Source organism: Micrasema longulum, unplaced genomic scaffold, assembly GCF_059751315.1.
Source record: "Micrasema longulum isolate JH-2025_06_02 unplaced genomic scaffold, ASM5975131v1 h1tg001930l, whole genome shotgun sequence".
Classification (NCBI taxonomy): domain Eukaryota; kingdom Metazoa; phylum Arthropoda; class Insecta; order Trichoptera; family Brachycentridae; genus Micrasema; species Micrasema longulum.
Window position 1 is genome coordinate 58,317 of NW_028279104.1, and position 27,249 is coordinate 85,565.

Sequence of the window (27,249 nt, forward strand, 5' to 3'; positions counted from 1 at the left end):
TATTTATTTCATTTAGCCGGCGGTTGGTAAGCCAAATGTCAAGAAAAACAGTCGCACTAGAAATTGTAATTTAATTTTGAACTTTTGTATTAGATACTCCTTACTATTCTGCCAATGCAATATATTGTATTTTTTTTTTTGTTTATTTTTCAATACTGTTACATATTATGCATGTATTAAATTACATATTTTATTCATTATATTTATTAAACATTAGAAGAGAAAAAGAGAAAAAATACATATTCTAAAAATAAACATAGCCTTAAAATTGGAAAAAATGCCCACAAAGTCTTAAACGTCTGAGCGTGGGCCATTCCTTTTTTATTGTTTTTGGTGAATTTTTTGGTATACAAACACAAATATGACAATGCCATTAAAAATCATACAGAAATAACAGGAAAATGACATAAACAATGTAATTAAGACATCAAAGTTTAGAATATGCTGTTGTACGACTCTTTCACAATAGGTGTATATCTGTATTTTCCATGCTGATCCAAGTCCTCAAAGCCGCTTTAAACTTTGGAAGGGATTCTATATTTTGTATTTCCTTGGGTAGGAAATTAAAAGATCTTGGACCAACATGGAAAGAGTGTCTCTGTGCGAACTTAGTTCTGCATCCTGGAACCGACAGTACACTTTCTGATCTGCTACTAGTCCTATTTAAATTATTGCCAAACAATTCCCTATTTTTGTGTACATATTTTAAGCATTTTAATAAATATAACTTTTTTAAATTAAGGAGTCCGCTCTCTATGTACAATTCGTTACTAGGAAATAGTCTGTGCTTTTTGTACATTATCTTAACTATACTTTTCTGTGCGATTATTATTATTATTTTTATAGTAAACGCTGATTTTTCGCCAGTGAATTTTATTTATTTACGAGGCAATAAAAAAACAAATCGAAACGAGCGTTGACTTAGAGATTACACACGCGTTGACTTATGACTGCGATAACTTAAGCACGTTCATTATGGTCCATTGTGATCGCTCAAATGCTTAGAATGTTTTTAATCACGTCGATAGTTATTTGTGATTGAGCTTCAGACCTTCCTATATATAAGACGTATTCTTAATAATAAGCTAGTATCTAGATATTAATGATCTTTTCTTTTCTGACCACCAAATTATAACAATTATGTTTGTTAATTAAAGTCACAAAATGTAAATAAGTAAATTATTATAAAATTAAAATCCTTAAAAATACTTGCCCGTAAATTTAAATCCACGTGTCTTGGCGCCAAATAAGATCGATATCCGGTTTCGTGTCATGGCGGCCGGAACCGGTAGCAAGTAGCAAGGCTTCCCGCCTAATTCGGTTGATTCGTTTAAATTATATGTAGCCAGTTGGCCGCGAACTGTTCCCCGGTCAAGTACTTATTTTATATAATCCTTTTGTCTTTGAAGAGATAGTCAACTATTTGGAACGAAAGAAAAGGGGAAGTAGTTTCAAATGGAAAATAACTTATTTTAACTTTTAAAGTATCTCTTCAACTCGCCAAAATAATTATTTATAACGCATTTTTATAAACTAATGTATATTTTTATTTATTTCAACATTTTATATACATATACAGTTTAAATGCACATGCATAAGGGTGGGCATATTGCCTTAAGGAAATTTCTTCCTACCAACCCAAACCGTTGAATTTGAAAAAATCAGGTAAATAAACATACTGTCGGTACATTAAAATATTTTCATTTTTAAAACAATTTTTTTTAGCAATAAAAATTGACCAAATATTTTAAGTGAGGAGCTGGTAAAGAGGACTGACATTAATGGGTAAACTATTCCATAATTGAAACAGTTACTACTGTGAAGGAGGGGGGGAAAAATAGAGCGGTGAATGGGTATTGAAAAGGTTCTCTCGTTACTAGAACGAAAAGATAGCCAAGGTGGGATTATTTACAATATTTTAAAGAAGTGATAGAATGTGAAATTTTCTTCTATGCCTGATACTGAGCCGATGTAGTTGCGTGCGGTTTTCGGTTATGTGGTTGAATTTGCGAAAATTAAAAAAAATTATATATAAACAGAATACCACCTCAGGGGTGCTATTCTGAACCACTATCGTGGCACGAGAAAACAGTTTTTCTCGTGTATTTTGTATGTAAATACACGAGATAATACGGCCACGAGAGCGTTTGGAATACCAGCCCAGGGTTAGGCCTAATAGGAAGTTAACAAAAATATCTTCGTCTTTAAAAAAAAACCGATATTTGTGAACGAAAATGAGTATATTTGCATGAAAATTTAAAGTATCCTTGTCGGTAACCTACAATGAGGAACTTCATCCCTACGGGAAATTGGATTAAAAAAAAAATTTCTTGCTCGCGGTAAAAATTAAATCATTAAATTGTAAAGTAAAGTTTCTTAAAAATGTACGAAAAAAATTATAATAAATATTTTAATAAAAACACACTACTTTGAATGACGTCACTGGTTCATATGAACCATCCAATGATATGAGAGCATTGAAGGATATCCGGTTTGGTCACCGTAAACGAACCAATCGGAAGAACTGTCATAGAACAACCTCTGACGTCGCACGCGGAGTTATTTCAGAAATACAAAACTTAAAAAAATCATATCGCTGATAAACGATACATAAAAATTATTTTTATTTATTTATTTTCATTTCACAAACAGTAAAAGATATCACAATATAAATACTATTTATAAAAGAAAAAAATAATAACACTTCTTTCACCAATTATATGTGAACACCAATAGTCACAAAAGAAAAATTAAAAATTGTGTGCAGACCAAAATTTCGTTTTCATTATATGTTATTAAAACAGTTTATTAGAATTGATGTAAGATTAATTTTAATAAAATTTTATTTAAAATAGATGCAATTTATACAATCGAATAGAATTTCACCAGAATATTAATAAAGTCTCGTAGTAATAATAAGTTTTTTTAAATGTATATCTATAATTATAGTAATAATAGTCGCAATAAAAAAATAAATGCATAAGAATATGATTTTAAATTAACTTAAAAATATAAATGATTTTTATTTTTTTTAAATTGGGTCAGTTCAATATTTTATTAGCAAATTAAAAAATAAATAAAGACACTGAACTTTCTTAATGAACATGTTTAGATGAAAAAAATGTATGCGTGTTCTGCTTTTTATATAAAAAATTAGGGAGTCATTCGGATATAAATTTTTTGCAACAGAGAGATTTGGAAGCATTGCCAATTTTTTATTTTTTTTTGTGAAAAATAAAGTTTTGATCGGCAACCCCTGACATAACAGTTCTTGTAAGTTTTCCATAGTGGGGTACAATGTGTAATGAAGTCAAGGAACCCCCGCCCCCGGTGGCTCGTACCTTGCATACTAATGTACTATTCTTGATTGATATCATACTGCATTCAAAACTCGCACTTCAATTTTATATCACCTCGATGGAATCATATTGTATAAGTATTATCATAATGAATAAATTAATTGTTTTATTAATACAATGATGCATATTACAAAAAAAAAGATTACGTATCCCTCAGTGGCGAACGGTGGTTTTATTTACAGGTAAGCTATCAAAAAAATATCATTTATTTGTACCTACATAGTAGGTACATTATATCATGTACATATCTTTATACATATAATTCCTTTGTACATGTGATGTCACCGTACTCTTCCTAAACGGCTTAACCGATTTACGTGCGGTTTTAAGAGAAATATAGATCTTTACGCTGTGCGTGTTCGTAGAAAAACTTTCAATCGAATATGTAAAAAAAAAGTTAGGAACATTAATGTTTTATTCATCGATCTACCAGGATAGCATTCGAGGAGAATGCATTTGCAAAAAAATGGAAAGATGTAGTTTTTTTTGTGTATAAAAAAGTTTGTTTTTGAATGTTTACAAACTGCATTTGTTTTTTGTGGATCTCAATCAGATTCTTTCCTTAAATTCTTTATAATTTCTACCCATTTATTTCTTTTTATTGGATTTTTGGTAACACTAAAATATTATTAAATTCAATGCATTAAAAAAACTCGTATCTCTACATAAGTACACCCCTTTGTTGGTGAGACGACCGGAGTTTGACGATTGCAAAAAGAATGCTATATTTGAAAAAATATTTATTTTATGTTTTGGAATTCAACCGTAAAGAAGTACCTACTTAAATTCAATATTTGTTTAGTATTAACAATTTTTACTTATGGAATTGAATCACAAACAAGTACCTAGATGAAAAGTATTTTTCCAAGATAATAGCAGGCAAGCTAACGTTCGGGCAGGACAACGTCTGTCGGGTCCGCTAGTATACTATAAATTGCTATTTTTTCTGTGGTTCTGTGTGATACAACAACTCTCATCTATGAAATCAACTCTAACAACGTTACTTCGTGATATATATCACATTGTGTAGCTATATTATCCATTCACATAACCTATATAAAAGTTTTAAAAAAATAGCACATTGAATTCAGTCAGTATTAGGTATTCTCATTATGATTGAAATGTCAACTGGCTGATTTTTTTCTAAAAATGAATAATGTCAAAAACGGCCGCGCCGAGCGCCACATGTGTTGCGAGTCACATGTCAAAAGTATCATTTCAAAGAAAAATAGTCCTTAAGGAAAAAAATATATATACTGTTTTCCACATCGAGAATCCTCAAAGAATTTGTGTACTCTGCAAGTTTACTCTAGGAGAAAAATCCCGCCACTGGGTTTATGATGTTCAAAATATAGTACACTTATTTGTATGAAGAAATAAGCTGGAGTGATCGGCTAGTTCCTTGGCTCATTGCTGGCGCTGGGCGCGCTTTATTCATATTTATATTTGGAGTAAAATACAAATGGTGGCAATAATTTATAAGATAAAGTAATTATTTGTTTGTTTTTCTGTAAATAAAGTTACCGTAAAACATTATTTATTTATTTATATACCAACGGTTCAAAAAACTTTTTACAGTAAAAAGTTTTACAGACATAATCACAGCAGTGAACTATTCATTATGTAATTTATAATATGAAATATCGTAGAATCATTAAAACATAACAACTCAGAGAAAGTAAAATATTTTTAAAAAACAACAAAAAAGTAAAAAAGAAACATAACATATCTAAGATATCGGGTTGTGGTCCCGTGGCTAGTGTCTCGGACTCACGGCTCAATGATCCGTGGTTCGAATCCCACTCTACCCCAACTTTATTCCTATTTTCTAATAGTGAGTTATTTACAACTCGTTGAAAATGGCCCTCAAAATGAAATATTTGGGTAAATCATAAAAACGCAAATATTTATTTAAAAAAAAAAAGATGACAAATAAAAGATTACAATTAACGTGAGAAAATCATAAATATATCAAAGTAAAGTTAAGAATAATTTAACTCAAAAATAAAGTGGCTAGTATTTAACTAGGTAAAAATAAAAAAGAAAAATAATGCTACAATAATAATTTAAAAATAATAAGTCGAATATAATGGTAAGTTGCGCATAATCGCTTCTATACACGGTTCGCCCCTGGTATCCCTACTCTAACAGTTATGAGGCCAAGAGCCCTGTGTTGAGTTGGGATACAACAAAATGGAAAGTGGAAGCACGTACATAATTAAATAATAGCAAAAATACAAATTATTGTGTGAACATACATTTAAATAATCTGGACTACACGATTAAAAGTATATAACTCTATGCAACGTCTCAGCAGTCTCCTGCAATGGTCTCTTCCCTTAGACAAAATCCAAACTTGTACACTTTTCTTGAAAACGGCTTTCGCTTTGGAGAACATAATATAAATATTTATTCGGGACATTGCAGACTCTTGGGGCCAGAAAAGAGAAATTTGTCTGAGCGAAAGTCGTACGTGTTTTTTATATTAAATAATTGCAGGAAATTAACATAGAATCACAGGAAAACCTCGTTCGAGCATTTTGCCGAGATCTCCTGAGCCCAGAAATGTGTCGATGACCCTTTTAACCTTTCAATTTCCTTAAAGTTCTTATAATTTCGACCCATTTATTTATTTTCACTGGATTTTTAGAATCGAAAAGATAATATTAACTCACGTTTACTGTATTTGAAAATGGTATTTCTGTCAGTGCATCTCTGTAACTTATTAGGGAAATATCACATACTATGAATTCCGATAAAAAATATATGAAATGGATACAAAATAATTAGTTGTATTTTCAAAATCAATTAGGATATTGTCGAGAAATGTTTTCATATATAAATGTAAAAAAGAAATTTAATAAAAATACGTTGCGAGAAAAACGCGACGTCTTTGACCTTGGTTGTTGTGACGTCAAGATTCGTGATAATTATAAAAACAAATTTCGATGCCCAGGAACAAATAAACACGAATCGTGACGTATTAGGCGTGGCCGACGGAATGACCGTTTTGACGGGAATTCAATTACAAATTAAAAAATATTTTTTATGCTGCAACAACAACGTTTCCTTTCCGTACCTAATGGTGCATAGGGTAGTGGATTGTTACACCAATCACGGCGTATCTTGATCATTTTTTGTTACATGAAGGTAAGATGATCTGTCTTACGCTTCCGTTACCAGTCCAGGGACTATGAAATATTCTGGTGTGAAAACACCTGTTCAAATATATATTTCACTCCAACCGAACCCGAGACCTCTCGCATGGTAGACAAACGCGCTGACCGCTACACCACAAGTCCGATATTTTATGCTACTAATAATTATCTTATTTTTTAATGGACAGTATTTTATAGACCTTCTTTTCTTTAAAAATGTTTTAAAAAAATAGTTTGATGTTTACAAATATACATATATATATTACATGTATATATTTTAATATTAATTGTTTTAAGCTTTGTTAACTTTCGTGTGGCTGTGATGTCACACAAGTCGACATAGGACACAAGACTTGATATATCTCTCTTATTTTTTAAAATTATGAATTCGTATTTTTTGTAATCTTCAAATGGACATTTTCATACCCGATTTGTAAAGTAAAATTTGTATAACTATGCTAAATGTTAATATAAAAAAATATTTATCCTTGCTACGCGAATAATGAATGTCCGCTAATTCAACACACACATCTATACAGATACCTTATACGAGAAAGTACGAATATGGAAGTCATAACAAGGAAGACAGAGATGCTGTTCTGCGAGGGGTGTCGTCTAAAACAGATTTAGTATTCAGTCGGTTGATGACAATGATGGGGGACATATAAACAGCTCCCCAGGGAGTTGAATCCAGTCCTTGTCTACAAAAATTTGGACAAATTCAAAATATTGTTTTGGCATTTATTCCTGTTAAAAGCGAAAAATAATCAATCTCTGAATATGCTTGTAACTATTTTATTCTCATCGATTCGATAATTTTCTCACAGCGTAGCGTGGCGTTGCATTGAGACGTTATATAACGAATCTACCATGTTATGTGCCTAAATATGTATTCAATTGGTAATTATAGCAATATCTAGGCCTCCTTTTTATTGAGCATTACTTCAGTAGACGAAGTTATACACTCATCGTGTCTCAGTTCACGCGGCTTACGTAACATGTGTACTTTCTCGGCTCATGGACCACATAAAGATACAATGTTACATCTCCATAATGCTAAAATTTCAAAACACGCAAAAACTAACACGTACATAATATTATGTAGTCATCTAGCGCTTCCAACGCTTTTGAATTCAGGTAGATAATAATAAACGAAGTTTATAATAAATAAAAAATAATTCCTTAAAATTTATTTATTAAAAGAAAACAAAAATTATTATTATCACAAAAAATAATTATTTACAAATAAAACAAAATTATAGGCCAATTATAGTTTTCTATACATTACTAAATACCATGTCAAAAAAAGAAGCAAAAAAGCTTATCTTTAAAAAGTCACTACGCATCATTCCACACGCAAAAAAAATTAAAAAAATTACAGTAATAATGAAATAATACAAAAATAAAAGAACAAGTTTTTTGTTTACTCGGACTTAAAAATCCTTTCGCCGGCGGACCCATACGGAGTAACCCCAGATCAGCCTTCTCTCCTTTCTTCTTTCAAACAAGAGAAAATAATTAAAATATTAAGTGTACAAAAAATAAAATATTAGGTAGGTACAGTTAGATGAAATTATAATGATAATTTTCAATTACAATTTAAATCAAATACAACCAGAGAGAATTAAAGCAAGGACAAAAATTAAATATACTACCTCGAGACAAAATCTGGTCTATCTAAGAGTGTTGTTTAAATCTAGAAAGACATACACCAAAAATTTCAGATCAGTTTACAATGCGACACAATCGGGACATCGGTGCGTGCAAGCCGTAGTTTGTGCTGTGCTGATCAAGGAACAGCGCATTTTTATTACGCAACCGGCGGATCGGATCATTGGAAGCCACGTGTTTCAGTAACGATTATAATAATAATCGTCATAGTTTATTAACAAAAATAACAATTACTTTATCTACTACATACACACTTAGGTAACAGATTTCTCTGGATCATGTCTAGTCTGCCTAACTAGGGACAACCTGTTTTAAGGCAGACATTTTTATGCAAAATAAACAATAACATGACTACCTACTAGTTAATTTATTATACAGTTTTACTATATCTATTTATACATATTATATATATAAATCCGACCTTAAAGTCCTATTTAAAATTCTCAACTCACTCTTTGATGCGCCTGAACTACTGAGCTCAATAAGATTAAATATCCCAACTAGAAACCTCAGACAAAACTTACTCTTTTATACCGATAACCATAGAACTAACTATGGTTTTCATTCCCCTATGCCCAGAATTCTTAGGTCTGCCAACAAACATACCAGTCTTGATTTTTTTGATAACAAGTTGTCTTCTTTCAAACGATCACTGAATCAAATTAAATTATAAACACCTCTCTCCCGCTTCCACTCCCACAAAGTCAACGATAAACCATTGAGTTTTTCTACTTTTTTTATAATAATTTTCTATGTATAAATGTGTCCATAAAAATTAATAATTTGGGGCCCAGAAGCCTGAAATTTATTTGCCCGAATTCAGAGTTTGCGGTAGACCCCATGACCCATCCTCTAGTTTGACTCCTGGTAGTGTGGGATTGTTCCTTTGAGATTTGGTAGAATAATTTGCTTTCACACACATTATTATTCAAAAATATACAATCGCCTTATATCTAAGATCTCAAATTCCTCAAATAACTTGAAGCTGGGGTACCTGAAGATACGTTAGTTAAGCCATTAGTAAATTAAACATGAATATGGAGTCAATGTTATTTCTATTTTATATATATATATATATATTTATAAATATATATGTATGAAGGTATCAACATAATGATATGTAGGTGACCCTCGACCGAATGACTAGGTAGGTGACCCTACGTATAAAAGTATTGTAAATTGCCACTATAATATGTTATGGTGTTTGTATGTGTTTTATATGAGACGGCTTAGTATAACTACGGCGGGCGTGTGTGTACACTTTACACACAGCCTACCTTAACACAGGTAGTACACAGGTAGATTTAAATTTAAACCCATTTGTAAAGGTACTTAAGCCCATGTGTTGGATAAAGCCCGCGTTACACTATTTGTTTGATGCAATTCAGTTCATATTCACAAAACAATTCATTGATACCGAGACTGCATAGTGCGTAGGTTAGGTAACGCTTATGGAACGGCTGCGGACATTCCGTCCAATTCTTTATTTTATTTTATTTATTGGGGATATCAACAGTAATACATGTAACAAAAATATAACAAAAATATATTGGATACTTTTGGGCGGACTTACGAGCTGACTCGGATGCTTTCAGGTCATGGTGCTTTCCGAAAATATCTTTAAAGATGTTTTAAAAAAGAAAACGATTGCTGCCCTTGCGATGGACTCAGCTCTCAGGACGTCCTCCATATATTACTAGATTGTCCTATGTTTGACGCCGAGAGGTTAAACTGCATACAAATGTGCGCACAATACAGCCAAATTTTTGAAAACCCAGAAGAAGTTACATAAAATGAAGCTACTGCCGAAAAATACATTGACTTTCAAGTTACAATTTTTTTTAAATTTTTTTATTAATTTTTTTTGTTTTTTTACAATAAACATATGTGATAAAACAGAGTATTCAAAAAACAAAACATAAGCAATGAAATACATATAAATAGTAAAAATAGTAAACATAAAAATCCCACAAAGGCATAGCCTGTTCGTGGGTATACAAGAAAATGTTAATGAATTTTTGCTCCTACAATAAATATTGGACAGTTATAATTTTTGTGTAACATAAGAAAGAAAATGTAAAATATTCTGTAAAAGATTATATGGCAACAATATTAACAATATTAACAATATTTTTGTTGTTTCCATTATTATTTACGTATGTACTGGTGGATTTTTATAAGCTGGCGCGTGCGCTATACTTACACATACGCATTGTTTAGTATCCGTGAATAAGCCCATGGTATGACATCGCACGGCATACGCACTACGAAAATAATCTCTGTCTCTCTCGCGCTCAGACGCGCTATGAGCGTGACATAGACAACTATTGCTTTATTAGTCGCTAATGATATGGCAATACAATATACACAGGATGCTTCTGCGTTAGTCTGAATTTCGCTGCGATTTTTAATCGTAAAAATAAAATAATATGTTCGGGTATTAAGTTATGGATTAAAAACACTTGTTTATAAATATGTAGGTACTTTCATTTAGTCGAATCATGAATAGGTCGATAATGTAGTGATGGCGCTTTCACAAAACTTACACAAAAACATTTTTAATGAGCAAAATACTGATTTTAAAAATCTTGATGTTATATATTATTATGTTTAATGTTTTTTTAAAATCTATTTTGGATAAAAGCGGAAAAATAAACAATTACTTAAGGAAATGTCATATATTTAAGGGTATTTATTTTTAAACAAGCATGTTTCTTATTCAATATTTTGTTTCCATCACAATAATAATTGATAGTGTAATTAAAATGCACAGTACAAATTCCATCCGAAAAAATATGTATACATTTTTATCGATAAACAATAAATCTTGTCATTTATACAGGGCGTTCTTTAAACCCTGTCACATCCGAAACCACGATGATCAGTGTGAGCAAGAAGACATATTGGCACATTAAAATATTTTTTTAGAACGAATAAAATTTTTTAAAAATAAATATTTAATAAAAAGAAATGTTTGCTAACTTCTGCAGGAGAGAAGGGCGGGAGAGGAGGGGGGAGGGGGGAGTCTGACACACCGTTAACCACGCGGCCGCGTCCCCCTCACTTCTCCCCTGCAGAAGTAAGCAATCATTTTTTTTTTTTTGTTATTTTCAATATTTTATTTTCACAAATTTTCTTCGTTCTAAATATTTTTTTTAATATGCCAATATGTATTCTTGCCCATACTGATCATCGTGGTTTCAGATGCGACAGGGTTTAAGGAACACCCTGTATGCTTCAATCTAATATTAACAACCTTCACAACGCATTGTAGTTCTAAAGTAATAGACTATGAAAAAAACACATTTTTTCAATTTTAAATTGCCCCTTGTTCTTGGAAGGACTATAATTAGTAAAATGCAACATTTAAAAAAAAGATTTGAAAAATTAAAAATAATGAAACAAAGTATTTTAGTCATTTAATATTACATTTTCTTAACCCATCGTATTTTTTTATATTTACACAACCCTCTAATCTAACACCGAATTTAAAAAAAAACAGTAGCACATTTGGTTTAAATTTAATATAACTTTTTTAAAATCAACACCCTGTAGATTTTAAATGCGTAAGTGAGAGTTTTCTGAACGCGCCAGCTCAAGTTAAACCACCAGTACGCACGTTTTTAAAAACAACGTTTGAGCGGGCGTCTGCCGTGTGCATCGGGCTTAATTAGGACAGGTAAATGCAGTACAATACCTATCTATCCACTGCGTTCCCAACTCGACTACTCGACCGTTACGACTCAACCAGCAGTCGAGCGCGGATACTGAACGAAGGCGGTCGCGTCGCGTTACTTTATCTACAGTTTTATCGAGATTACGATCCGATCGATCAAACAGTGCGTGTTCTGATAATTCCCAGCCGATTTCCTCACATCGTGGGAAATCCGATGAAAACAAGTGACGAAGTGTTGTTGAAATGATAATCTAGCTGATATTCAATCGTAGTGCCACGCACTTATCGCATCAGCTGTTGGTTTTATATCGCAGTTAAGTTTCAAAGTGAATTTATATTTTGTAGGTAGTGTCAGTTTGTCGTGCCATTAGTCATGTGAAGCCTTCTAATGTCACGATTCTGCTTTGATGGCTTAGAAACGAAAAACGAAAACTAAAAGAACAGGTAAACAGCCAGTTTTGATAGATACTATTTTTCTCCTACCTCTTTCAATATGAAAATTTACGCATTATAGGACTTATGACATGTCATTATCAAATTAAAATGATCAACAACAATACGGCCATGTTATAACATCGATATTTTTTCGATTCTTACATCAATTGTTGTTTTTATAAAGTAAATAAAAGAGCTGCAAAAAATATTATTGACGTAATAACCAACGTAGGTACCTGAAATTATTTCTGTACCGAGTATGGAATAGCTTACGGAAAAAATATTCATTGTAATCAAATTAACAATATTTTGAGTTTGTCCTAATTTTTGTAGACAAGAACTGGATTCAACTCCCTGGGGAGTTGTTAACATTAACATATTACAACAGAGATAGATGGAGAACATTTTAGAGAAGGAGTATTATAAATAAAATGTCATTGAAATATTTTGTCAAAAGTACGAATGTCATTATTTTAAACAAAAAGTAAATAAATAGAAAATCCAAATTTTTGTAGACAAGGACTGGATTCAACTCCCTGGGGAGCTGTTTATATTAACAGTGTCTTAAAATTGTTATATTAACACCTTGTCTACAAAAATCTGGACAAACTCAAAATATTGTTGATAAATTACCTGGTCCATGAAGAAGTATACAAATTGAAAAAATAATATTTTCAGGCGTTGCCTAGTATGTAGGTGAAATAATTCAATTAGACGAATCTCACCCGCATAAATAAAGGTTTCAGCTCTTTAACTTCACAAACATCAACAGACGAAAGAATTGAAGGAATATAGATGTTCAAATATAGGCAGAATGGTGAATGTTACACAGTGTGTAAAGTGGCCACTTAAACCAGCCATTGACAGGTCATAAGCCCTGTAGATGCCTGGACTTCTATATTACCTTCTCTAAAATGTTCTTCATCTCTGTTGTAATATGTTAATATTAACTGCTCCCTAGGGGGTGGAATCCAGTCCTTTACTACAAAAATTTGGACTTATTAAAAATATTGTTGAATTCACAATACGTAAAAAAATATCTCTAAGGTAAAAAATGTAAATGCCTAGTAAAATTATTATAAAATAAATATGCAAATATTTTCTGTAATTCTGCTGCTTACTGAAAATTTAAATAAATTACCATTTAGTAATCAATAAGTAACGAAATAACAGTCAATGCGATGTTGATCGTCAATGAGGAAATAAAGGAGCAAATAAATTTAATATACCATAATTAATGTTAGTAAATATTTGTATTTACCACTTACCTACTTTTTGTGTCTACCGGTTTCGAGACGTACCCGTATCTTCGTCAGGACACTCACCACACCAACATGCAAATACTGAAATACACTTTCACCTTTACCATCACTGAAGTATACAAAGTATCTACGAAAAATACACAAATTACACGCAGAGTTAAAGAAGATGCAAACACCACCGTGTCCAAACATCCACTAAAATTAAGATAATAATATTCAGAGATATGTTTATAGTAGGGGGGATTAGTGAGGAGCGGAGCTAAGGGGTTTTACGTTGCACGATTGATTAATTTTTTATTAAAAAAGTGGGCTATATTGAAAATATATTTGATTATTTATTAAGGGAATATTATTTTTTAATGTGATAAAAACTACATGGAGGTATTTCTCATTAAAAAAGCATTAAACATAATATTCCCCTAATAAATAATCAAACTGTCGGCCTCGTGGTGTAATGGTCAGCACGTTCGCCCACCATGCGAGAGGTCTCGGGTTTGATTCCCTGCATGGTTGACATGAAATTTTTTTTAAAGAGGTGTTTTTATACAAAAATATTTAATAGTCCTCTGTACTCATGCGTAAGACTGATCATCTTACTTTCATGTGACAAAAAAAACAATACACCCTCCGATTGGTGTACAAATGCAGTGCCCTATACACCATTAGCTGCGGAAAGGAATGATGATGATGATGAAAAATCAAATATCTTTTCAATATAGCCCACTTTTTGATTTAAAAATTAACCAATCATTTAACATTCCGCCCCTTAGCTCCACTCCTCTCTAATCCCCACCCTTATAAACATATCGTTGAATATTATTAACTTAATTTTAGCGTATGTTTGGACGTGGTGGTTTTTTGCGTTCGTTTAACTCTGCATGTAATTGATGTATTTTTTTGTAAATTCTTTGTATTAGAGGTGAAAGTATTTTCATGTTGGTGTAGTGAGTGCCCTGACGAAGAGACGGGTACGTACGTCTTGAAACCGGTAGACGTAAAAAGCCGGTAAGTGATAAAATACAATGAGGAAGTTCAGTGGTTTTTTTCAAATTTTTTATTTGTTAATAGACTGTTAAACTAAGTCAATTTTTTTTTTTTTTAATTTTTACATATCGTATTATCGGCGCTACGATTTTTTAAAGGTTTGTATTTCTGAAATAACTCCGCGTGTGACGTCAGAGGTTCATTTCCGCTTATTCTCATTCAGTTCTTCCTATTGGTCCAGAAGCGACAAGCAGACCGGAAATCTTCCATAGCTCTCAGATCATAGGTTGATTCACATGAACCAGTGACGTCATTTAAAGTAGTGCGTTTTTATCAAAATACTTTTCATTATTTTTACTGTACATTTTCAAGAAACTTTGCCCTACAATTTAATGCTCTAAGAAAACATTTTTTGTATCCAATTTCCCGTAGGGCTGAAGTTCCTCATTATTTACCAACATTAAATAAAATGTATGACCACAAAGTCAATGCTTTGAACATAAAAAATATACCATAAATTATAAAAAGGTAAGATTGGACGTAATCGAGCAAAAAACAGACCCTTTTAATGCCATTAATTTGTTAAGCATAACACGAATTGCTATAATTCACTACAATATACCTTAATGACAAGTTATTAATTGAGGTTTTACATTAATTTTCAACAAGTAAAGATTCGCGCTTCGATTCGTTTTTATAAAGTAACCACCTTCACAAATTACGCTGTTTGTTTTGCAGAACTAATCGATTCAGCTGGTCAAATAAAAATATAGTTTACGTCAATATAATCCATTACTGAAAGAATTTTGTTCGTGTGTATCCAAGGACAGTATTGCTAAATTTAAATTGCTTAACAATATTTATCTACAGTTCCCTACACGCACCAGAAATGATCGAGAACACCGCCATTGTTTTAGCTCTGCGGTGGCGTATGCGACCTAGAGTGTGCCGCTGATGCGGTTGTAATTGACGATTCAGTCAGGAGTCTTCAGGCCACTGTAGATAGCCTACTCAATAATATAATAAATAGGTACTCCGCATGCATGAGATGCGTGCTTAAAGATTAGTTTAAAAAATCAAAATATTGACAGCCACATTTATTTTATTTTATGAACATAAACTGCAAATCTGCCTTTTCAAACATTTATAATATTTACATATTTGGCTAAATATATTTATTTTTTAAAACCTAAATTTCTTCTACCCAAGATTTATAAAAATAAAAAACTTAAACCAAAAATTATACAAGATTTATATTTAAAAAATTAACCTAAAAATTATAAAACATATTCAGTAGAAAGTTTAAATAATAAAACACACTACAGTAAAACAACAAGAAAATCATAAGTACTGTTCAAACAGCTAGGCAAAGTGAACAAAAAACTGTATTTTATTTTTTTGTTTTCTTTTATTCAGGAAACATACAGTACAGTTACAAAGTTTAATATTTTACACAATTGGACTTAATTCTAATGGACCAGTGAAGTTTCCATATTAAAAAGCAATTAAATGTAATGTTAATTATGAAAGTATAAAAAAGAGAAGGAAAAAGAAAACATAAATGAAAGTTGTTTAAAAATTAAAATTTAAGTGAAAAAAATATATTTTAAGGTTTGTAGTTTGTAGTGAGTATTTACAAATGGAAATAATATTAAAAATGAAGAAAATTTGTAGGAGTAATTAAGAATTAAGAATGGAAATAAGGAATGAAAAACATGCTCAGATGTAAAAATAAAATAAAATAGTAATAACATTTTTTTTTTAAAAAGGAAAAACATAAACACATATTTATTTTAAGGGATTCAAAGAAACGATGAGAAGAATCTTTAAGTGAAATATAAGACAGTAAATTTAAATTTAGGTCAATTTAAAAAACATCTTCAAAATTAATGCCACATTATAGTAAGAGCAGCAATATATTGATTTTATTATCATATATAATATAAGTAATTAAAAGTAGTTTAAAAGTATAAAAAGTATAAAAACATGCCAATGGCAGCAGAGAAAAAAGAAAAAATAAAGAAGGAATAACAAGTATAGCAAGTATATATATATAATGAAATGCATGAATAAATAAATATAATTACCATTCACCATCTTTGAAAAAGTTCAAAAGGTTTGTTCTATAGGAACAATACCCTACACTAAATATATCAGATACGCGAAAATAACTATTGCCGAGTTCATGAAGTCTATTTAATACGGCATTACAAGTATACACTGTCCGTGAATTGTTGCTACAAAACGGTGGCACCTGTCTAGTCATTCTTCCAGGCACCCTGAAGTTGATGAGAGATAATAGTTCAGGGCAATCCCATATTGAATTTACAATTTTGAATAAATTTAAAAGGTCTATAATTTTTCTTCTATCGTTAATTTCAATATACTTATGAAAACTTGATATAAGTACATAAAAAAAATTGATGAGTTTTTTAAGAAACGGAGATTTCCATAGGTTCAACCTTAGAATTAAGAATAGTCCGGAAACCGCATACGCGCATCAAACAGAAGGCGACTAAACTACTTTTAAACGAGTAGTTTTACGTTTTGACCCATTAGTTTCTTTGTAGACGTCGCTCAGAACGCAATTCCCGATTTGAATTAAAATATGCTGTGTTGTGTCGTTTTAAAGTGTAGAAATATTTCTGGGATCTTAAAGAAACAGGATGAGATCTCATTTCATGTGTAAGTAGCAAATGCATGTGTAGGTAGCAAATGCATTACTTAAAAAAAAAATCTTTTTCTGTCAGATTGTCAAAGAAAAAAAAAAAGTCATTTTGTTAGTGTGGCGTAAGTATAGCCTGTGAGCTCGCCAATACATGACAGATGACATTAACATAACCATAGAAAAACATAGCAGTTGAGCTCTCAGAAGTAAAGCAACGTGAATGCAGCAATGCTTGAACTACATGTCAATAATATTCTAATAATAAATAATATTATTTGGCCATACGGAACTTGAAAGCACACCTTGGTTTAATTACTAATAGTATTTTATCGGTTAGGTAGGTGTATTTAAAAAAAATGTTGCGTACCTGAAAAAACCACAAATAATTATGTTTTTGTAAATGATGTCAGTAGCGACACTCAGAGAGTGGCTTTGTGACGTTTTGACATTTTTTATAAGAAATTCATGGCGTAACCGAAATACTGTTTTAAAAACGAGGATGTTTTTGTTGATTGACGTTAGCAGGCGCTACCCAGGGGCAACTTTGTGACGTGAGAAATTATTTAAAAAAAGAGATTCATGGCGTAGTCGAAATATTGTAATTAAGACGAGGAAATTTAACCGTGTAGGTAGCCGCCTAGTTACAATATTATTTTTGTATTTGTATAACTCCTGTTTTATAATGTTTATGTATTTATCGCTATAAGAATTAAACTAAAGATAGTTTTTACTTTTAATCGCTATCCGTTTTTTAAATTATGTTTGAAACACTCAATAATATTTATTTTTCAAGTATTCAATGTTATTTTTGCATTTTAATTAATATTGTTAATATAAAGCGTATTTTTATTTATTCGAATTTACTAGACTGTTTTTATTACAAAAAAAAAAAATGCATATTTCTCTATGTATTTTTATGTTATAAACAATCTATTAAAATAATACACATCAAATTTCCATTGTCTGTTGATTTGATTTGCAATCTTCTTTTTTTTCGATGGTTAAAACTCTAGGAAATTCTAAGACGATAAAATTTTTACTGTCATATATTGGCGAGCTCACACGCTATACATAGCCCGTTAGTGTTGTCAGGGTAGAATTTTTTTAATCTTACTTTGCTCCTCTAATGACCTCGGATTAAACAACGCCGTGGTGGAGATTTGACCGACATTATCTTTAAAACATAAAATATTATTTAACGTGTCGTAAAAATATCCGTTTTATGTAAAATAAAATTTGTTTTATATTTTAAGTTCAAACTTCATTAATTAAATGACTCTTATTAAATGACCCTTTACTTATCTACTTTGTTGTGTCAATCAATGTTTCCGCGTGTACAATAAAATTTTAAAAAAATTTACAAACATAGATTTTTTTTCTGTCTGTCTCATGATTATATTTCTTCCCATCTGGAAACATAAAATCGGGTTGTGGTCCTGTGGCTAGTGTCTCGGACTCACGGCTGAAAGGTCCGTGGTTCGAACCCCACTCTACCCCAACTTGATTTCCATTTTCTAACTGTGAGTTATTTACAACTCGTTGAAAATGGCCGTCAAAACGAAATATTTGGGTAAATCAGAAGAACGCAAATATTTATTAAAAAAAAAAAATTACGTGGCGACTTCAAGAATGCGCGCAGCGAAAGTGGGGCAAAGTGGGGGGATTTTCGGACACAGTCCGATGTGTTCAAATATGATTCTACGCTCCTTCTGGATTATTCTTAATTCTATGGGTTCAACAGTAGTGTTAGCTGTGCCCACTACAAGACTGTAAATAATTAATAATTCTTTTGCTCCAAACTGCATACAATTCTACAATAAGGTTCCTCTTAAAATTCAGGCTTTGTCACCAATTATTTTTACAGATTTTGTCAAGCACAGGCTGTTTGGAAAGAGCTACTTTAGAGTCTAAAATATTTGCAGGACAAGGCAGCTTGGTATTAAATTCATGCTAATTGGTTTAAATTTATTAATTTTAAAACATATCAGTTTGTAAGTTAAAATTCTTGATAAGAGTTCAATGTAATTTATTAAAGAAATAAAAGACTAGTGATACTTTAATCCACAAATTTGGAATATCCAGTGACCGGTTTCATCGCTTTCGCGACATCTTCGAGACTGGTATCTTTATTAAAAAAATCAATGTTCATATACAAAATAGAGGTATACAGGGTGTTCTTTAAACCGTGTCACATCCGAAACCACGATGATCAGTATTGGCAAGAAGACATATTAGCATATTTAAAACTATATTTAGAACGCAGAATTAAAAAAAAAAAAAAAACAAATGCTTGCTAACGTCTGCAGGGGAGAAGCGAGGGGGGCGTGGCCATGTGATTGACGGTGTATCAGACTCCCCCCTCTCCTCTCCTCGCTTCTCCCTTGCAGAAGTATGAAACAATGTGTTTTTTTAAATATTTTATTTTTGTAAATTTTATTCGTTCTAAAAATTTATTTTAATTGCCAATATGTCTTCTTGGTTATACTGATCATCGTGGTTTCGGATGTGACAGGGTTTAAAGAACACCCTGTAGATCATTCAAAATGACTATACAAAATTACAAGGCATCAGGTTCCCGACGGCCTGGACGTCCACTGCTGACAGTTCGTGTCAGGGACGCGAACCAGACTTGGGAGGATGCACAGGAGCTGGCAGCCGACAGAGATGCTCGGAGGATCTGCGTGGACACCATATGCTCCAACTAGAGAGCGGACATGGAGTGATGATGATATTTTATCATTTATCATTTATTTTATTCATATATATGTACATTACAAAATAAAATATCTTAATTCTTACATATAGAAATAATTAGGTAAAATTAGATATATATATAAAAAACACATTAGTATACATATTATCCAAAGAATAATATGTTAAAAAAGTAAGAGAATCTTGTAACGAAAACTCCCTCAGAGACGTGAAAAATGTCAATGTCCAAAGTGATATTGTTCAACATAGAGATAGCCCTTCCATTGGCAGGTTGGTCCTGTATATTGGAATGTGAAACAGTCTATGTTGACGCTGTCTAAGGTAATTATCAGGAACATAAAAGCTAATGCTCCGCATAATTTCAGGGTTGTCAATAATACCGCGCAAAAATGAAATGACCTATGCACCATTATATGCGGTTGTTGTGTACGGCGGAACATGCAAATTTAGTAAAAAATTAGCGAATTTGCCTCACTCTGCCAGAATCATTTGGTCGTAGTGTAGGAGTATAGATTCTATTTTACAATATTTACATATATATGAACTGCCCACTAAAGCAATTAATTGTTGAATTTATGTAAATTAACTTAATCTGTAGTTGCTTCGTTTGAAAGAATTAATTACCAGGCAAATTAGAACACGAAAATACGACCTTACTTAGAATTAATCGTGTTCCAAGGCGCAAAAGAGTTAACCCTTTCAGGGCCTCGATTACGAACGCTATCTTCATTGGTAGGTACATATCGAGACGGCATAAAGTAAAATCAATATTGATGTACGAAAATGTGTATATTTGCATGAATAAATTTAAAGTATCTTCGCCGGTAACCTATAATTGAATATGTTTAGAATAAAATTGTGTACATAATCCATTTTTCGTAGGGAAAACTTAATTTTACTTTGTAGATAAAATTGAAGATAAATGTTAACACCCCATTATTAACATACAGTAACGTGAATAGTCGGAAGTTAAGTACGTCATGCCTACACCATGACGTCATAGTTAAAGATAAATTCTCCCGAGCGATCACGAAGATACACTACCGACCCTTTATTTTCAAGTTTTTTTATTTTATTTTTTTATTAAATCATACATTTTTTTTGTACTCCCAGGAGTTACAACAAACTCATTTTGGGACAGAATAATATAAACATAAAGTTATGGTAATAATACAGCATCCCTAAAAATAGGCTTGAAAATGAATGCTTCAAAAACTAAAGTAATGAGTAATGCAAACCAATCATGTAACATCTTAGTAAATGGAGAAATAATTGAAAAGATTGATAGTTATATATACTTAGAACATGAAATAAAGCTCGGCAAAGATAATCAAGAGGTAGAAATAGAAAGAAGGCGAGGTTTAGCATGGGCCGCCTTTGGTAAGCTCTCATTTATCCTAAAATCTCCGAAGTATTCACATTACTTAAAATACGAAATAGAAATACTTTAATTTCAATTTAACATTGAACGCGGGGTAAAGTTAAAGCGATTCTCATTGGTTGAATTTGATCATATGACGGCTGAGAAGATGTATTGAAAACACGTATTGACAGGTCAGTAGAGCATACCTACCGAGGTAGATAGAGATAGTAAGATAGTTAAGTATACCGTCTCGGTATGTGACAAATAATTGATTCATAGTAACACAAATAAAAAATATGAACTACGCAATGTACCATACGGGGTGTTCATCAAACCCTGTCACATCCGAAATCACGATGATTAGTATGAGCAAGAAGACATATTGGCACAACAAAATAATTTTTTAGAACTAATAAAATTTAAAAAAATAAAATATCATAAAAGCAAATGATTGCTTACTTCTACAGGGGGGAAACGAGGAGGGAGAGGGGGGAATCTGATACTGACCCGCGCTCCCCTCACTTCTCCCCTGCAGAAGTAAGCAACCATTTGTTTTTTTAAATATTCAATTTTAAATTTTTTTCTTTGTTCTAAATATTTTTTTGAATATGCCAATATGTCTTCTTGCCCATACTGATCATTGTGGTTTCGGATGTGACAGGGTTTAAAGATCACCCTGTACTTAAAGAAAGACATAAATTCTTATTGACGCATAGTAAAAATGCGATTTGTTAGATGTTCAACAGCTGCCAATTGTCAGAAAATAATATTATACAATTATTAAGCGAGGAGTTATTGACATGACGATAATAGTCGCTATATTTGGATTTCAGTCGATTCACGATACCAATTTAGTAAGCAATAAAGCTACGTTGACAACTGTATAAAATGGTGGACGAAGAACCCTATCAACTATCGGCATAACATCGTTTTACAATAGTCACGTAACTTCATAAATAAATCGCCATTGTTAAATTTTAGAGTAAAAAACGCCATTTATAGTCTTCGGAAAAGATGGATCTCAAGATTAAATTACTATGGATTTTCTGACGACAAATATAGCTAACGGCATTTTTTTAAACTGACTGAACTTCTAATAAAACAAGATATTTTATAAAGTTTATATTTGAAGCAATAACTTTGTGGTTATTTATTAAATCAAATTAATAGAACAACTTTGTTTTTAACCACTAATTTTTTATCATTATTTTTTTTCACCGACCGTTTCAAAGCAAACAAGCTTCATCGTAGACAATTACGTAACTTATGAATTAATTCCTATTTTATTTTTATCATGTTCACTAAATACTACACGTAGACCCAATATAAATGTCATTTTTGCTCCTCCGGAAAATGTGCTGTCACAAATAGCTTTATTCGCTTCTTTTTTGCCGATGCACTTAGCTCCATGAATTTTTTTTCCGGTCCTGTTGTAACAGTAGCCTGTAAGTCAAAAGGGTAAACCGGTATAGCACCTTGGTTTTGCGCTGACCAGAGCTCTTCTTGTAGCCAACTGTGCACAGAATCGATCCTTTTTTCGAGCTACCTTCCATTTTCTGGTCAGAACAGCAGCAACACTTTTAATTTTTTCTTAATGTCTTCCTCTGGAAGCCCTCGCATCTTAGACGTAGAATAATTGATCATGGAGGCAATAGAACCTCCTTACTTAGATTGGTTGACAATATTGTCATGACATAGGGGATCGAAAAGATGAAGGCGTGTTATTTTTCGAGCGACACCTGGATACAAAAACAAATCTTACTCCCAAAACGAGGCAGTATGAGGGTTAAGACTAGATTTATTTGAAAGTTAGATAAATACACAAGAAAAATAAAAAATATGTTTGTGCTGAAAAGTGCTGGGAAAAAGTTCTACTCCATGAAACTTGATAACTTTTACAAAATGTGAGATGATTTTTCGATGTGAGTTTTATTTTTTTTTTCAGTCAAATAAATATCGTTTGTAAAAATATATATATATATATATATATCTTACCTGTAGAAGTAGAAGTCATGATAGACCAAATACAAGGATGAATATAACACAAATGCACTCAAAGAAACATCGTAAAGAAGTGTGGCGATTAACGCTGAAACGATGCAAATGAACCGATTTTATTATCGCATGGGATTAGGTGGGTAATTAACCCTTATACTGCTAAACAACGATATATCGTTGTTGTTAATCCCTATCATAAAGTTCTAACTAGACTGATGCTGACGTCATAATCCCCAAAAGGGTAAATGAATTCGGGAACTGCTTGTTGCACTTAACCGTCAGTGGTATAAAACATTTTCAAAACATAAAAATGACTTATTCGACGGGTTATTATTTAGTTTCGTACCTATTTCAGCCCTACGGAAAATTTTTTACAAAAAATGTTTTCTTACGCGCTGTAAAAATTTAAGCATTAAATTGTACGGCAAAGTTTCTTGAAAATGAATAAAAAATCATTAAAAATATTTTAATGAAAACGAACAACTTTGAACGACGTCACTTGTTCATATGAATCAATCAATGATAAGAGGGTTGTGTAAGATTTCCGGTTTGCTAATCGTCAATGGACCAATCAACAGAACTAACCGAGAAAAAGCGGAAGAGAACTTGTGACGTCACACGCGGATTAATGTCAGAAATACAAAACTTTAAAATATCGTAGCGCTGATAATACGATACATAAAAATTGAAAAAAAAAGCTTTGTCTAGTAACATTTTTTTTTTTAAAACCTCTAAACATCCTCATTATAAATTTACTTATGTTGTTTAAATTCGCAGTGCTTTTAAGAAAAGAGAAACGACTAAACACGGGAAACTTCTAGCTAGTCGGGACCTGAAACTGAACTTTTTTACATTCCAAAAACGGTGAAATAAAAAATAAATCAATGTTAATAGTTAGATTTTTAATCACTTATATGATATTTGAGGAAAATAATTATATTTGGTGTTTTCCCCGCTATTAAACCCGAGTCAGTGATTACGAAAATATTGATGTACTTCCGTAATGAATAACTAATTGAATACTTTACCTTTAATATAATAACTCTTATCTAGTGAGGTCCCTATATCACCGGAAAACCCCATAATTAAGAATATAAACAAATAAGTAAAGAGCCATAAAACATAAAAATAATTCACCATGGAACCTAATGATTGTCAATTAGGACGTTTGAATATAAAAAAAATCATTTGTTAATTTAATATAATGGGTACCCACAGTAATGGGAAATCAAAATGTTTCAGCTGTTCATTAGGTAGTAATTATTACTCTACTAACAAAACGTAATTATTACCATACAAACTCTATTCTACAAACAAAACGTAAATGAGGTATATCAGCTCGATATTGATCCAAAAATACTTCAGAAAAAGCTTCTTCGATTTCGTGCTCTTCGTAAGAGTCATATTATAAATTATTATCACAACCACTTAAAAAAATAAAAATATAAAAAGATAAAAAATATCGTTATTGTCATATTCACTTTCGGAATAGGTTGAGCTGCTAAGCCTCCGAGTTTCTCGGGGAGGTACTATTATTTCTTTATCACTTTCACTATCCGTTATCATTTTGAATGATATATTTTGTAAATTTATTCATAATAAAAAGGACGCTTTGCAGAGTTAAATTGTTAATTAGAGTAACAAAGTAAGATTAAAAATATATATAAATGTAAAAAATATGTAATTTACCTCAGCTGTTTGTAATTTCGGCAACTGTTGTCTATCTCGCTCAGTCCATTATGCGTGAACTAGCTATTATCGAAACGGAATATTTTTCTTAGAAGAAATATCACTTCTTTGTACATTTACCGGTTTAATCTAAATAACTCCCTACAAACATTTAGACATACTCAAAATATTGTTGATTAAAATAACTTGCATAAAAAATTTAAAGTAATTTTAGGCATTACCTAGGAGGTGAAATAATTTATCCAGATGAAACTTACCGACATCAATAAAGGTTTCAGCTCTTTTAGTTTGCAAAAGTCAACAGATGGAAGAGTTGAGGTAATGTAAAAATAATCATGAATATGTATGTGTAGACATACCCAGAATAGTGAATATCTCGCAGTGTGTAAAGTGGTAATTTAAACCAGCCAATGACAGATCATAAGTCCTGTAAATACCTAGACTTCCATATTCCCTTGGCAAAAATGTTTTTCCTCTCTGTTGCAACAAATTTCAAGATATATTTTACTCAATTTTTGTTTAAATGCATTGATGGAAGTGGTAGGTTTGATAATTTATAACAGAGCACTTTGCTCCGCAATTAACAAAAAAAACTATAATAATTATTTCGTTTCAATAATAACAATGCGCCTTGAGATTGCAGTACGAGATCAGTTTGTTTGTTTTTATTTTCAATTAAGAAAGGGTTTACAACCGCTGTACGAAAATTGTCTATTTGCGGCACGAGTTGTCCATCTTGCTCACTCCATTAGGCTTGAATTAGATATTTATGAAATGGAAGATTTTTCTCGGAATTGCTATTAATTGATAAAACAGTAGTGTGTTTGGAAAACAACGTATTCGATAAAATATTTTTGAAATGTATAAATAAGAGGATTTCTGATTAGATTCTTGAAAAACTGCGTAGCAGCGTAAGGGTTAACAGTCAAAATTTTAACAAATCGACTAATTGACTGTGGCAGCTCAATGACTAATACGCTTCCCCGATCACTTACAATTTTCCGTTTCTTAAGTTATTGGGTATTTTACAGTGGCGAGCGGTGAGTTTTTAAATTGGTAAGCTATGAAAATTCTGATAAAATGTCCATAACGGTAGTATGGCATATAAAAAACAAGTCTATTGTATATTTAATAAATAATTCCTAACAAATGGCTCCAGCGGCTAATAGTTTCAGTAAAAATATTTTCTAATGTGGCATAAACATTTGATTTAAAATACAATTTAAAAAAACATGATTGCAAAAAAAAAATTGGAACCCCTATGGATTCGAACCTTCGCCTTAGTCTTTAGAAAGCGACGACCCATCCACGCAGCTATTTCGCGTTTGGCGTTAAGAGTCAAAAAAGTAATTAATAAACTAAATAATTCATTAGCGCACCGGTGCATCTTCGGCTAAGTCAGACTATTATAACTTGTCTTGAAATAAAACACTATTTCTTAATAAATGATAATAATTTAAAAGTATTCCTTACCGAGTACGATAGTTCACCAAACAAAACATAAATTATGTTTTAAGAATCATTGTTTCATCGACTTTTATATCACATTATTATGCACAAAACGACATAAGTTATACATATTATAATTCTTCATATATATTTATTCTCAACACTATACACAAGTAACGTTTTTATAATAACTCTTACTAAATTTTAAAAGTTTAAATGGATACTGAAGAATAACCTACAATATTCAACTGTCATCGTATGCACAAAAACGAATTACAATTAAAAAACAATAAGCGAATCTTTGTTTTTAAAACCCACTAAAGGATTTATACTATATTATGGATTAAAATATTAAATCGTTTCGATTAAAATATCAAAATATTTATTTATTTTAAAGCAAATTTACTTTCAAACCACCGAAACATAAGTATGATAAATTACTTACGACATACAAAATATATTTGTTATCTCTTTCTTACACATAACGAGTGCGTATATTGTCACCTCTATGAAAAAGTATTGAAAGACTAAATTGCATTAATGAAAGCTGCAAGATTTTACTGTAATCGCAAGTGTAATTTTTCGAACGAGATTCTAAAGTTTTAGGTTAAAGACGTATTTGAATTAGTGATTTTAAAGTGAGCAGAGTAATCTCGTGTAATCCAGTAGTTATAATTTTGGCCAATAGAGGCGCAACTGGTCGCTGTATGGAATAAAGGAATATATAAATTTACTTACCCAAGAAAAGTAATATATTTTTTTGGTGATGTGCTTTTTCCTAATAATACTACAGTATTACAAAACATCACTTACGATGTCAAAAAA

The 27,249-nt window shown here is 31.5% G+C and overlaps 1 protein-coding gene across 1 annotated transcript in view; it reads left to right on the forward strand.

The window, feature by feature from the left end:
* Positions 1-11,940: 11,940 nt before the first annotated feature.
* The window catches only part of Rhp (GTP-Rho-binding protein rhophilin), a 292,710-nt gene continuing 277,401 nt past the window's right edge, over positions 11,941-27,249 (forward strand). Inside the window, exon 1 of the mRNA XM_088238614.1 lies at positions 11,941-12,308. The gene's annotated coding sequence lies outside the window, so the exon portion shown is untranslated. The remainder of the gene's footprint in view (positions 12,309-27,249) is intronic.